Raw genomic sequence first — 11,362 nt, 5'->3', positions numbered from 1 at the left:
ACGTGACAAGTCTACGATACAATGTACACGGTACACAATATTCAGTTGGAAGTTCGATTTGTGTTCGCTGGCTTGTCTTGCATACGATATACCACCAGACACGAGGTAATGACACATCATTGTACGCAGGATTTCCAACATGTGTGTGACGCCATATGCGCACGTGACACCATATGCGCAATAAGGGGCGTTGCAGCTTACCTGTACAAACCCAGCGTCAACCTCAGCTTTGACATTTGGAGGAAAAAAACTCCAATAATTCTTCATTGCTTCCCCTGTCCCAGGAAATAGAAATTGTGGGTCCGTTGCCCAGGTTTGGCAGATACGTTCCTGCTTTGATGTTGTAATGGTTTGAGAACAAAGACCGGAGATTTCCACCAAGCTCGTTCAGAAACCCGCTGGTTGTGTGAAATTTTAGGAAAGAACTGTAACAAATGCGATTTCGTTACATGTTGCATACAGCTAATACCACAAATCACAATATAATGAAAACTTGTCTTGAGTCACGCACTCACAAGCAGGGTTTCATTTTAACCATTCAAAAAACTTTAAAACGAACACTTTGCCCCTTTGTCTCATTCATGCTCCCTCCTTTTAGCCATGATTTCATAGAAGAAAACAACACTTGAATTAACAATACAGTGGGTCGCTAGTACAGGGCGTGCATTGCTTGAGAGGTATGTTTCTTGTAGGCTATTCAAGAGATATATTCCCTCGAGGAAAACAGTGAGATGACTTTATGGCAGATTGCGTTGCATAGAGCAACAACTGCTTGATGACCTTCCCCACATTCTTATCAATGTTATACATGAATAGGTCATCCTGCACCATGGACCAGTGTTGGGATCAAGTCACCACCTTCGAGTCACGAGTCATCTCGAGTCATTGTACATTTTGACTCGAGTCAAGTCAAGTCACTCATTTTTTGGAGGTGACTCGAGTCAAGTCGAGTCAAGTCACGAGTCAAGTCACGATTCGAGTCGAATTGAATTTTCGGAGTATGAGTGATGACGCAAAGTCATTACATTTTGCTAACGTGGTGAAGGACAGATTAATTGGCCATTTATCTTGAATCAAATAACAAATATAAAGTTAAATATGCATGCAAAAAGGTGCTGTATCGCTCACACACACGTGTATAGAACTGCTAATAAAATACGTGAGTAACTCTACAGCTACATGCTGCAGTCTGTTATTATCAGCAAATATGATAGAGGATCGAATACGAAGCCTCCAGAAGTTGAACAAATTGATGTGGTACAATACACTACCCATCCGTGAGAATATAAGGTCATATACTATATTTGTTCGATATAAATCATACAAGAGTGTTGGTACAGGTGAGCACTGCACAATGTAAGCACTGCGCCGTCAAAGAAACGAAGATGTTGCTATTAGATTAATCCAGAACTGCAACGTAAGCTGTGGTCGTTGCGGTCAATTTATTTGTGATGTAGCAATGGAGGAGCAGTACAACGTACAATCCGTGAATGACTCGTTGCTCTCACAAGTGCCGCCGGCGTATCGTGAACAACTCCGACATACATAAGATAGAGTGATTTAATCGACACCGTTTACTTAATGACTTGAAAATGACTCGTAAATTTTGCTCCGAATCACGAGTCAATCCACATTTCTGAAGCGCCGAGTCAAGTCAAGTCAAGTCATTTTTGTGAAATGACTCGAGTCAAGTCAAGTCATAAGAAAAAGTCATGACTCGAGTCATCCCAAAACTGCCATGGACAGCTTTGCAAAGTCGTCCCACTCTTAAGGTGATTCAAGACTCTATCCACGCTACTCTAAAGAGTCGCAGGGTCTTCATCACCGTCTTCATTTGGTAATTCTTCCGGTTCACCGACGTCATGGATAAGTGACAATTATATAAAAGGGGTAGGCTTATACCAATATATATATATAAAACATAAGATATGAACTCGGGAATATTCCAACGTGACGTCACAGTTGTTCAACATTGTTATGTGGCTCTTTGGGAATTGCAATTGTAAATATACATAGGTCCGGTATGGCTCCTTATACAAAAATGGCTCCAGACCGTCCATTTTACACGGAACAAAGAATATCCTGAACCAGAACTAACTCATCATGCGGCATTTTAGGGCCTGCTTTCATCATCATCTGAACATCTATTCGGTTCAAGTGATGTATTGTATAACCACTAACCAGCCTGATATGGCTGCTGAACCCATAATCGTAACATTTCATTCACAAATTATAACCGCTTAGTCCGGCCTGAGGTATTAACCCCTGTTGTCGAGTTTGTGACATCGTGTAATATATTCCTTCAATTTCGACCCGTATAGTAAAAGCTGAATTATGTTTCGAAGTAACTTATACCAGAAGGTAATTACCGACCGTGACGCACAAGTCCCCTATGAGAGATAAGCACAGCTATAAATTTTTATAATACTAATAATCATAATAATAATAACTGGCGAACGGACGATGATGTCGATGGCTCATTAACGTTACGTCTGCTATTTATACTGCAAGTAGTCTGTAGGTTCATACTATACCCAACCCCGACTTTTAGTTATATAACTTTATTTGAGATGTCGAATGATGGAAACAATACGTTTTTAAACACTTCTAGCTTTAAATGCAACCCGATTCGCAAGTCACAACGCACCTGCTTTCGAATCTCGGCATTGGGGTGTCGTTCGGTACTTGCCAAATCATGATGTCACTAGCGTTCATGGTGAAGTAAGCATAGTTTTTGTAATCGTCACTGGTCGCCGTAGCAGGTGAACCGTGGATGGCCCTGTTTTCCCAGAAGCCGTCACCGTTGATATTCACGCCATAACCTTGCTCACTTGACCATCTGTCACCAGCCGTACATCTTCCCTTCATGTAGTTTTCATGAACAGAAGCGACAAGGGTCCAACCTCCATGATCTGTGCTCATGTCGCAGTATGTTTGAAATACGTTGCTCTAAAATTGAGAATCTGCTAAATTTTCCTGACTAGGCAAAAGCTCCCTGCTATTTTTTGTGATATCACGTCGCATGTAGGCCTTTTGAATGTCCGTGGTTAAGATCCGTTTAGGAATTGTGGTGGATAAATGAAAATCCCAAGTCATCCTTCAGATATGGCCGGGGCAAACAGCAACCACCTTTGCTGAGCATACGTGATCGGAACTCCATTCTGTGGAAGATTGGTTATCTTGTCGATTTATCAATGAAACAATTTCCTTGTCAAATGACCGATATGTAGGCGTACCATTAGCACAATTATGTTACCGAAGATCTCTACAGTTTTGGGAAATCCCCAATAATAAGTAGAGTTGCCTCTTGATCTTTTGGGCGTTGAAGGGAGAAGGGATCACAATAAAAATGAACAAAAAGCGTTAAAGTGTTTTATGTACTAAAGCTAAACCATCATTTGGGAGGGTAGATCCGAAGTTTCCCGACATTTTTTTCAAATCTGAACCCTACTAATCAATAGTTACAATTTGAGTCCAACGAATCATCCATTCGCTAATACTATCGAGTCGATATCATACTTTGAAAGGTATACCTGTTATCGGCCATTAGATTTGAAATTGAAGTCGCAGCATGGTAGTGGTAGTTTAGGGAGTCAGAGAACCATAACACTGGTCAACACATATATTTAGGCAGACAAAATAAGAGTGGTTTGGGGGGGTTCTGCAGGGCACTTATTTCGAATATGGCCTTACTTTTTTCAAATGGGCTCTTGTTCTGGAGATAACCCATGAGGCTGATGAAAAAACCGCTCAATCGTATGATAAAGTTCAGGAATTCAATCTATATGGTATTTTTATACGATGGCGACTGTTTTGAAACAAAATACAATAACATCATTATATTTAGGGGTATTATATTTACCCTAGTTGGAGACTTTCACGGATATCATGTACATAAATAAACTCCAATTATATGTAGCTAAACAATAAAATAAAATTGCAATGATTTAATTAGTTTTATGTCAACCACCTATTGTAAATTTAGAATAATCAGTTGGAATATAATAATAATAGTTCATCTTGAAACAAAATAGTTTCGTATATGATTTTCACTTGTAAGCAATTTAGCGTATTCTTTAAACGTGTTTCCAGCAGTAGTCTGCCATAATATGTTCATCTCATCTGCCCTGGTATCTTTCTTTCGTGTTTTTGATGTCTTGTTGGAACATTTCCCTTTACCCGTCACTCTAAACATCAACATGACCAGGAAATACCAAGATGACTGGACAGGAGGTGAACTTTGGTGTTCATGTTTCCTTCAAGGTTTCCATATGCAGACACCAATTTTTCGACCAACTGTTAGTAGTCGGGTTCTTTGTTATCGTCCAAAAGTTTTTTTCCTATACCCTTGACCTGATGGAAGTCCATGCACTAAGCTCTTTTTATTAGAATGTTTAATTCGTATTCGAATATCCGAGGTCCATCAAAGACACCAGCTTTACGCTTCACGTTTGATGAAGACACTAGGTATGCAGGCCCACTTTGTTGGCGCAGCACGAATTTGTCCATCTACAAGTCAAAAGAGATGGAACGCATACGAGTATTTTACTTAAGCTTTTCAAGGAGAAATTTTATAGCTTTATATTCCTCTTTCATCGTGGTAGAATGACCAACTGCTACTGGAAAATGCATTGTCGTTGTAAAAATTCCAATTTTTAGGCTTGGCAAACCCCTTGATTTGACAAGCAAAGATCTCGCATCAGGTCATGTTCATATTTATCGAATAACGACATGAGGGTTACGTGTAGTCAATTATCTATTTATGCCCCTTATAAAGGTAAAAAAGCTACTATTTACTGCCTACCAAGTTAAATATTGAGGGGGTAAATACAATAATTTCGGCTTTTTAGGGGTGCGTATCTCCTAAAACAGAGTCAATCTGACAATACTAATGTGATATTCATCATCAGCAATATTGAAATTCGCTGAAACGACTCTTAGATATTCTGCCAAAATTGTTTTTCATTTTGTTGACGAGTGTAATCTGCGACTGGGAATATGGATATATTTCTTATAGCTAACAGGCAGGGGTGGTCAAAACTGTCATCGTTTGTATTGCAGTCGAAGCGCAGAATTATATAACGTCAAAATTTCTACTCACGTACAAATAGAAGTAGGGACTTCCAAGCAGACATGGGGTGATTACTTCATGATTGTAATCGATTGCGATTACGATTACTTCTGAATGACGCGATTACGATTACGATTACAGCAAAATCAGGAAGTAGTCGATTACGATTACATTGGAAAAGTAATCACGATTACTCACGATTACATCTGTTTTGGATCTTAGAAGCTATGTTGGAAGACAATATATGGATTGCGCTGAAGTGGCCTAATGAGATAACAAACTTCCTTAAAAACTTAAAACTTAAACTTAAAAGAGATGCATCATTTTCTTGTTACGTGATAATGTACCCATTGCCCATTTTTATAGAGGTCAATTTATCGCGCCCAATGATTTGCATTCTTGCCAGGGCCATAATTGCCGCACACCAAATTTCCAAATAGGGTGGAGAGCGAGCTCGAAGGGGACTCAAAAAGTATTTCGTAAACCAACATAAGTTATAGCGTATTATCGAGAGATCTAATTAACTTGAAAATCCTCTCTAGATCAGTGATTCCCAACCGCGGCTCCGAGCTTGCCTACTTGCGGCTCCCATTGACGTTGGAAAATCCAACAAAAATATTATAAAATCAATTTATAAAAACAAAAAAATTGATATTCAAAAATTACACTTGGTTGGCTTGGAATCTGGAGTTAATAATTAAGGGTGGAGACCAATTTCTTTGCTGCCGAGTTGCGATTCTCTACTCAACAACGATTTCGTTACTCAACTCACGTCAAAAAGTTTGCTCACACTCAAATGCGTTTGGATCGTTACTCAAATTTAAGTCTGCTCATCATCAGACTTAATTAAGTGCAGGTGGTGTTACAACACGTTTTACAACGCTATCTGACCATCAAACCAATATATCATTTGACTTGATTGTTAAGTTCAACGGCCGCATTGACGGAATGAATGCTTTTTTGCCCATGATGAAAATGTTTTCAAGTTCTAATGTAGTTAATGTGGCCACTGACCCTGGTAATTTACAACTTGAGTTGCTAGACATGCAGTCAGATATAGAGACATAACAATTTGTTTGTGCGTCTCACGAAAGTTTTTCTTTTAGTCTGCTACGCTTGAGCCACTACAATATCGTTTGATTATATAACAAACCGGAGGTCACGAATTAGCAACATACACTAAAGTAATTATAACAAGATACCAGATGTTATAATTATGAATTACGTGCCCCCAGCTCTACATGTAGGTAATTGTGTGGCGAGATAGCGCAGTGGTATAATCCACGGCTGCAACGCCATTGGGTGCAGAATGCAGAAAATCGACCTGGTGTAACTGACCGTTGTAGTCGACAAACACCAAGATTACAAACTCTACAGGTAAATCTGACCATCGGGGGCGGAGAAAGGAATAAAAATTAATAGTAATATAATGCAATTATTGACGAAATTCAGTCTTAAACTTGCGATGACCACCCTATGGGGGCCAAAGACTGGGGGACGAATTGCTGTTTTTGTCCTGATTCCAGCTACAACTCATGCTAACATGATATATAAGCCCATGGCCATGGCGGCAGGTCCCAATGTTGAGTAAAGAATTGTGAAATAACGATTGGCGCCCGTTTCAAGTAGAGTCATGTGAGAATAAGACGAAGCGAACATAAAATTCTGCCTTCAACTTAATACAGATATTGTACTGCAAGCTGCCGTTACGAGAAACGGCAAAACAGGGTCGGTTCTGATATATATATATATCCAGCTGTTGATTTTTACTGCTTCGTTATGGAAATCGCAATGTTTTATTTGACGAGTACAAAATTTCAAATCTTTGTCCGGTGTACGTACCAGTGTTGGGATGACTCGAGTCATGACTTGACTCGAGTCAGACTCGAGTCATTTTTTCGTATGACTTGACTTGACTCGAGTCACTTTGCTAAAATGACTTGACTTGACTTGACTCGGCGTAATAGAAATGTGGTTTGACTCGTGACTCGGAGCAAAATTCACGAGTCAATTTCAAGTCATCAAGTAATCGGTCTCGATAAAAATCACTGTATCTTGCATATGTTCGGATTGTTCGCGCAAGGCCGGTGTAACCAGTGAGAGCGTCCAATCATTCAATGATCGTGGGTTTTACTGAGCCTCCATTGTTCTCTCACAAAATATTGATCGCAAACGAAGTGATCGAAGCTTACAGCCTACGTTGTTGTAAATTATAGTATAGTAAAGTAATCTAATAGCAAAATGTCTATTTATGTTTTGTGTTTTTAACTTAACCAAACCTCTTGTTTTATTGAAATTGAATTCGAAAATAGTTTGTACACTCCTCAACCATTGACGCAGACTCGAATTGTATCATATCAATTTGCAAAAGGGTAATGTATCGCATCTTATCTCTATTTTTACTGGGAACTATAAACTGAGGCTGTGCAATTACTTACCACGTAGTTTATTAGTTCTACTTATATGTGAGCGATACAGCGCCTTACTTGCGTGTATATTTAACTCTATATTCGTTCATCGGTTCAAAATCAATGACCACTCACTCCTAATTTAAACAGCTAGCAAAATACAATGACGTAATCACGCCTCATACCTCAAAATGGCCATTTGACTTGAATTGTGACTTGACTCGTGACTTGACTTGACTCGAGTCACCTCCAAAAATTGACTGACTTGACTTGACTCGAGTCACTTTCGAAAATCGATTGACTTGACTTGACTCGAGTCAAAATGTGCAATGACTCGAAATCACTCGTGACTCGAAGGTAGTGACTTGATCCCAACACTGGTACGTACGTACTAGATAGGCCTACTGCTCGCCAAGCAGCTACGGTCAAATTGCGTTTAACTAAGCATAAGCATAACCAAACATCAACCCATAAGTTACTATTTTAAACTAGGCAGAGCGGAGATAAATTATACTGCTGAGAGGTAGTGGCGTGTGGAACGTGTTGATAACCTGATATACAGCACGGCGGGTGTTCTTACAATGACACTAATGTACGACGTACGTACATCGAATATCTATTTAGTGTGGATACTTCTTACGCAATGACGCGCAAAGCTAATAGGCTGCTTCTGACGTAATAATGGGCTGTGGCGTTTGAAAATCAGACGTTTGTGCTGTCACGAGCCTGGTATAATATCTCTTCCTTGTTCACGAATGTTCAGTTTATGTCACAGTCCTTGCAAAAATAAAAAGTAATCGTTCTTTCACAGAGAAATCGATTAGATATGGGAAGTAGTCGATTACGATTACGATTACTTCGGAATTTTTTCGAATTTACTCGATTGCGATTACGATTACTGGAAAATGCTGTAATCGTCGTAATCGATTACGATTACTAATCGCGATTACCCCATGTCTGCTTCCAAGTAAGTAGAAGCAGTTGCTCTAGGCCTAGTTTCGCCTAAAATATCAAAACTGTTAACTAGACATCTCGATACCTCGACATCTTGCAATACGTAAAGTCCATTTTTAACTTCGACGTTCTTGCGCTTAAGTTCTTTGCATGTCGAAGGGTGATTTGTTGTCGACTCGAGAATCCTAAATTCTGTAGATTGAAAAACCGACAATTGTAATCTGAGTATGACTTCGTAACTACGGCCGCACATTTTCAAGAATTCGCATCAGCCTTCGCACAATTGTCGATCGACGCATCGGAATTGCTTTACAATTCACTACTTTACGGTTCTTACTCACTCAGTAGGCCTACCTTATAGGAGAGTTTGGGAGATGTAATGTTTCCATGAGGCGAAGTTTGACTTCATCGGGGCTCGGTTGGGCACGTCAAGAAATCACGGTATTTTTCGATAACAATAATCTGATTGTGACATCATCGAATCCGTGAGATGTCATGATTCGCGTTTGCAAACGGCTAACATATTGCACAAGTTTTAGCTCTCTGGTAGTACACTCTCTTATGTCGTCGTGATTGTAAGCGGAGTCGGTTAAAGTGTAGTCACCGCTGGTACTCGTGTAAACGTAAAAGTACCGGTTCCCACGTGACTAAAATAGTAAGTATTTCAGACCCAGTTTCGCCTCAAAAAATAAAAGTGGGAAGTATAGAAGTAGTTTAAAATCAAAATCACTTCAGTATGTAAAAGAAAAGTAGGCAAATCGTACTTGGGTACTCCGAAAGAATAGTAGTACTTCTTTGGTGACCATCTCTAGTTATCAGTGTATAAAATATAGGACATTCATTTCACCTGATTTATGGAAATGACTGATGGGATTCGGTAAATTTAGAAGTTTAGAGACTACTCAAGGACGCTGTATCGTGATAATCTAGGACCAAGGTCAGGGGTGGGCAACATACGGCCCGCGAAGTGATTTTGTCCGGCCCGCGGACAGTTTTCCATCTTATACGATAATGTGGCCCGCGGCTACAGTCTGCCGAGATTCCCCGCTATTTGCTTACTACGTCAGATTTTAGTGACTGTATGTTATTTCATTATATAAATGTATGCGCACTGCGTAGCGTGCGATAGTGGATATTGCGCGTAAGTTTGTTGAAGCGGGAAGACTTGCATTATCGGTATTTGCGATGTACTCAACCCAAATATCGTTTGTGGTAATCATGGCGTTTGTCGACTACAATGGTCATTTACACCAGGCCGATATTTCTTACTTTTGATACCGTAGCCGTCGACTTGTAGCACGGCACACTTCTAGGGTTTTGTAATACACCGCTTATGTCAGGGGTCGCCAACTCAGAAAGGGTCGCGGGCCACTTTCAAATGTCGTAGGAGTCGCGGTCCGCATGGATTCAATATCGAGATAAAATAGGCCACATAGTTGAACAACGACGCTATCTCGTCATCTACTCAGCACTAATGAATTGATGATATCTTGGTAAATTTGGGGTACCGGGCTTATCGAACGCCTTGAAATCTTAATTGGTGATTGCACCGTGTGTGCGCGCCTGTATGACAATAATGCTGTTCTCGAATCCACATTGTCTTCGTCATTATGGGTGAGAAATGGCTTTGAAGTGACATTTCTGTCGTTAACATACATTCATTAAATACGATATACACCTTGCATATGTGGATAAATGGGCGAATAATGTGTCGATACAACAATCCGGCCCGCCAAGTGCTTAATTTTCATATATCCGGCCCGCCGACTGGAGAAGTTGCCCGCCCCTGGCTAGGTGATTAACAGCTCAAGGATCATGTTTGGTTAAAAACCAGAAATCTGAAATTACGTCAAGCAATAGCATGTGACGAAAAATTATGATCTAGCTGGCGTACCTGCAAATAATTAGTCCCTAATACGGTCATCAATTTTGATCTGGTATATCATTTTGCAAGAGCAGTCTTTCTAGAACAGGGGTTTGCAGCCAGTTGACCATTGTGCCACAGAAGCATTGTGATGTGAGGTCCAAAACATATATTCACATTGTCATATTTTAGGTAGGATAGCCTACATCAAGCCTTTCAGCCGACCCTGATGAGACGTAGTGTCACTTGCGGACTCACAATGTACGAGTCGAAAATGGGATAGTGCAATGGCATATTTTCTGCCAATGATGTAGGGATGGTGTAAACGTGAGGTGGAATTCAATGATATTTCATATACAATGTTCTTTTCCATCATTCTCTACTGTACTTGCTGACGATTACCCCTGACGAGTGTCAGCCGAAAATATTTCGGTTTATTTCAAAATGAATATACTATTCAATTGAAGTAACCAAGTGTTCCAGCACGGTCATATGTCGTTTGCCGTTCAAAAGGATGTGCATCGAAGTCGGACCGAAGTGAATTTGATGTATATTTACAGTTCTTCGGTGAGTCGTAATATTTTACCATAAAACATCCAAAACTGCAATCAGTTATAATTATTAATTACGAACTTCCAGCGGAAGCATACGGCACCCCTAAACGAATCCTAATGGATTGGTGATTTAGCGCAACGCATTATGATCTTTGGAGTCGATTTAAAAATGTCCTGTCATGAAATCATTGTACATAACATAAGAGTCTCATGAATTGATTGTTTCATTGGATTGAATGTTCTGGCTTCTCCACTTTTCGCCACTTCTCTGTAGTAGGCCTATCCCATTCACAGGAATCACGTTTAGAGTTGTTTGAACGTAGACCAGAATCGTTTCGCTGCTATCACAGTTATATTTATTTCCCAACCATAGTGGATCCCAAACCCCAATAACACAAACTGAGTTCGTGGATGCGGGAATGGGATCATCGTGTCTCCCGACGTGCATGGGAAAGCGGACGGCTGTATATAGTGTATAATGTACCCACGAGTTATACGGGCTACCAGGGTC

The 11,362-nt window shown here is 40.1% G+C and overlaps 2 protein-coding genes and 1 pseudogene across 3 annotated transcripts in view; all 3 read right to left on the bottom strand.

The window, feature by feature from the left end:
* LOC145456913 (uncharacterized) overlaps positions 1-11,362 on the bottom strand; it is a 185,142-nt gene that overhangs the window by 92,299 nt on the left and 81,481 nt on the right. The window lies entirely within an intron of this gene.
* Positions 1-11,362, bottom strand: part of LOC145456849 (tubulin epsilon chain-like) — a 297,431-nt gene that overhangs the window by 221,602 nt on the left and 64,467 nt on the right. The window lies entirely within an intron of this gene.
* The window catches only part of LOC145456860 (intelectin-1-like), a 32,758-nt pseudogene that overhangs the window by 3,404 nt on the left and 17,992 nt on the right, over positions 1-11,362 (bottom strand). Inside the window, exons 5-7 of the transcript XR_013920723.1 lie at positions 8,519-8,625; positions 2,648-2,949; positions 202-425 (exon numbers count right to left, since the gene is read on the bottom strand). The product of XR_013920723.1 is annotated as an intelectin-1-like (transcript). The remainder of the gene's footprint in view (positions 1-201; positions 426-2,647; positions 2,950-8,518; positions 8,626-11,362) is intronic.

This window comes from Botryllus schlosseri, chromosome 2 (genome assembly GCF_051294905.1).
Source record: "Botryllus schlosseri isolate E-star chromosome 2, Bs_hap1, whole genome shotgun sequence".
Lineage (NCBI taxonomy): Eukaryota > Metazoa > Chordata > Ascidiacea > Stolidobranchia > Styelidae > Botryllus > Botryllus schlosseri.
This window is presented reverse-complemented; position numbering and strand designations above follow the sequence as displayed.